General features: G+C 48.3%; 1 non-coding gene across 1 annotated transcript; it reads right to left on the bottom strand.

Annotated features, from left to right (window-relative positions):
* Nucleotides 1-596: 596 nt before the first annotated feature.
* Nucleotides 597-1,893, bottom strand: LOC109772660 (chitinase CLP). The gene has a single exon (XR_005771668.3). It is a non-coding gene; the product is annotated as a chitinase CLP (transcript).
* Between the last annotated feature and the right edge of the window lie 1,547 nt (nucleotides 1,894-3,440).

The raw sequence follows: 3,440 nt of genomic DNA, 5'->3' as shown, positions 1-3,440 counted from the left end.
CAGAAAAAACAAAACCAGCACCCCAAAATATTTTCAAAACTAGCATTTTGGAGCATCAATTTTTTTTGCCACGACTTCCACGAATGCATTTCATGTTGACATTTTGCAAGCATAGAAAAAGTTTGTCAAATTTTCAAAACTAGCATTTTTGGAGCATCATTTTTTTGCCACGACTTTCACGAATGCATTTCATGTTGACATTTTGCAAGCATACAAAAAGTTTGTCAAATTTTATCATATGTTTGAATTTTTTAAAGTTTTTCACTATTTTTTTGATTTTTCTGCTCATTAGGGAGCATTTGAGCTCAAAAGAAGATACTCCACATCCCTAACTAACTAATTCTGTCCTACATAATATTAGCACACAATCTATATCTTACCTGATATTAGTTGCAATACAATTAGGACTCCACTACAAATCATACATGAGATTCTTTTACCATCGTAAATCAAACGGTTTCATGGCAAAATATGTTCTTCGAGGATGACAAGTTTAGTTGTCTAGCATGGGTAAAATCCGTCACGGTTCTTCTTCTTCTTTTTTGTCAAAAAAACTGGCGTGCTTGCAAACTAAATTTGTCATCATCGCGTAAACAAAAGTGTAAACAAATTTGCCATAGTGCTTCCATACAATTCATATCTTGACTAATATTAACAGCGTAAACAAAGTGTCACTTCAATTGGATTTAGTATTTTATATCCTTTATTGTTTCAACATAGAGCCCTGGTACGCACAGCATGCAACAAACGATGTGGATCACTAGCCGGCTCTGGTGAAATTGAAGTTGCTGCAGGAGAAGCCCATGCCCGGGAGGTTCTGGGTGAAGCTGAGCGTCTTCTTGCCGTTGTCCAGCACCACCAGCTTGTTCTCCATCTGGAACCCTCCGATCACCAGCGCCGGCGTCGCGCCCCCCGTGCTGCCTCCCGACCGGACGAACGCGAAGCACGCCGTGCCGCTGTTCACCTGCGCCATGGAGTTGCCGCCCACCACCGTCCAGTTCGTCCCGCCCTCCAGCATCACGTCCACGTTCGGCACCAGGTACCCGAACCGCGTCGGCGCCAGCTTGGACGAGTCGTAGCACAGCTCGAATGGCTTCACCGCCGCCACCTTGGCGCTGGATCCCATGGCGCGGTCGAAGGCCGTGATGAAGGGGCGGTACACGTCGCTCCGGAGCTGCGCGTAGGGGATCGTGGTGGAGAGGCCGACCACAAGCGCGCCGGAGCCGGACACGGCCACGCGCGTCCCGTCGATGGCGATGCCGTTGGTGGCTGTCACGAAGTAGCCGGGGTTCCCGGCGAAGGGCTGGCGGAGCGGGACGCCGTCGGAGAGGAGCGTCGTGATGGACGGCCGGTCCGCCGGGGGCGCGAGGAAGAACGGGCCGCCACCGAAGATGGCCGCGCCCACGCCGTTGCCGCTGAACCCGGTCCTGCCGTCGCTCGGGAGGCAGAGCGCGAACGAGTTGGCCACCTTCTGCGTACTGGCGACCTGTGCCGGGAACGATGCGCTAGAGCGCGCGAGCCCCGCAACGCCGACGGCGCCGGAGGGGGCCGCCGCGCAGGTGGCGGTGGCAGCGAAGGAGACCGGGGACAGCGGGTTGCTGCCGTCGGTGGAGTTGGCGGAGAGCGTGACGGTCGTCGTCTGCCCGCTGCACGGCGTCGTGATGGCCGGGGCGGACAGGTCGAGGACCAGCGGGCGGCCGGCGCTGAGGGGCGCGGTGTAGAGCGCCGTGGACGCGGCGCCCTTGGTGATCTTCGTGAGCAGCGGCTTACCGCTGGTCGCCGCCGTGGTGGCGGCGAGCAGGAGCAGGACCAGGACTGGCTTGGACTGCCACATTTTGGCCGGTGATGTGTTGGGCGAAGCTGAGCTTAAGCTTAGGAGGATCGATGATGTGAATGAAGGCACGTACGTGCGTCCTATATATACCCTCGATCTGGAGAATAATCAGTTTGACCAATGCATGGCCGGTCAACATTCGTCGCGATCAGTGTTGCTTGACGAAACAGAATTGCATTTTTCTACATTATCGATTACAATCATCACAGTCACAGATGATTCTCCTGTAATCCAAAAGATTTTGCATGCGTGCATTAATTGGTGGCATTTTTTAGTGTGGCTAGGTCTCAGTCGACTAAGACTTAACCAAGTCTAAGTCAAGTGTTATACTCCCTCCGTTTCGAAATATAAGTCTTTCTAGAGATTTCAACAAGTGACTACACACGGAGCAAAATGAGTGAATCTACACTGTAAAATATGTCTACATACATCCGTATGTTGTAGTCCATTTGAAATGTCTAAAAAGACTTATATTTAGGAACGGAGGGAGTAGTATGTAAGAATAAAATAGAAAAACAGAAAAGAATTCTTTTGCACAAATCTCCATGCAAAATCAAAGAAAGTTAGTATCGACTGTGAGACATAACGAAGTATTAGTTAGTCAACTGAGACTTAGTAAAACTGTTTTTTTCTGTGTTACATGTGTATTCGGGTCAAATTCTTCCAGTCGAGCTCTGGTGTGTTTACATGTAGTATGGTTCAGCTATAGCATGGCAAACTATGCCCGCCTTCCAGAGCTGGACCGATGTGGCGATCAGATCGATGCATGCGTGTTCGGGTGAGGAATGTCGCCATGTTGCTTGAGGAATGAGGACTCTGAATGTTCTCCCCTTTTTCTATGTTATCCGGCCATGATTCACGTTGAAAGTCGCATTCAAAGTCTAAGTAGCTCCATGCACAGTGTCATGACAGCCTAACAATCTTGCGTGTGCGTGCACTATAACTACTACGAATATGTTCCATCACATGACATGCAGCCTGGGTTAAGTCGTTAAGATAGGATGCAGGAGGTGACCAGATATATACCAATCGATGTCGGTGTCGGTGTCGTGTGAGTTGTACGTGCCACCTCCCATTACATTGCAGTGTACATGTGGAACTCGTAGACTCGAAAACGTACGTCGGCTACTCGGCTTGGCAGCTGCTGAACCACACACCATGCAATTGTTTAAGGGGGCATTGAAGGAGGTCCCTCCGTTCCTACCTACTCGCCAGGGTTGTGTATCCGAGTAGTGTTCATAGCGTGTGTAGTAACACCTGGAGAGAGGATTTTCTACCATGCACGGGGACCTCCCGTGCATGCATCCACCATCTCATTCATTGCTATGTGGGACCACTGACATGATCTATAGTATTTTCTTTATTCACTAAGTTTCATTCAAATAAATAGATGCTAGTGTATGTTAAAGTAAAAGTTTGATTTACATTCTGTTTGCACAATTGTATTTTTTCTAACGAGATCTTTAAAACAAGACTAATATTGAACATATTTTTAGAAATTATTTTTTAGACAACTAACCTTCAAACTTGTTTAGCACTATTTTTTTAATTCCATGCAAAAATAATAATATGTCTCATTCTATTTCGCCAATGTGTATCAAACTGG

Source organism: Aegilops tauschii, chromosome 3 (genome assembly GCF_002575655.3).
Source record: "Aegilops tauschii subsp. strangulata cultivar AL8/78 chromosome 3, Aet v6.0, whole genome shotgun sequence".
In the NCBI taxonomy this organism is placed as follows: Eukaryota; Viridiplantae; Streptophyta; class Magnoliopsida; order Poales; family Poaceae; genus Aegilops; species Aegilops tauschii.
Note: the sequence above shows the minus strand (reverse complement) of the source record. Positions and strands in the feature narration are given on the sequence as shown.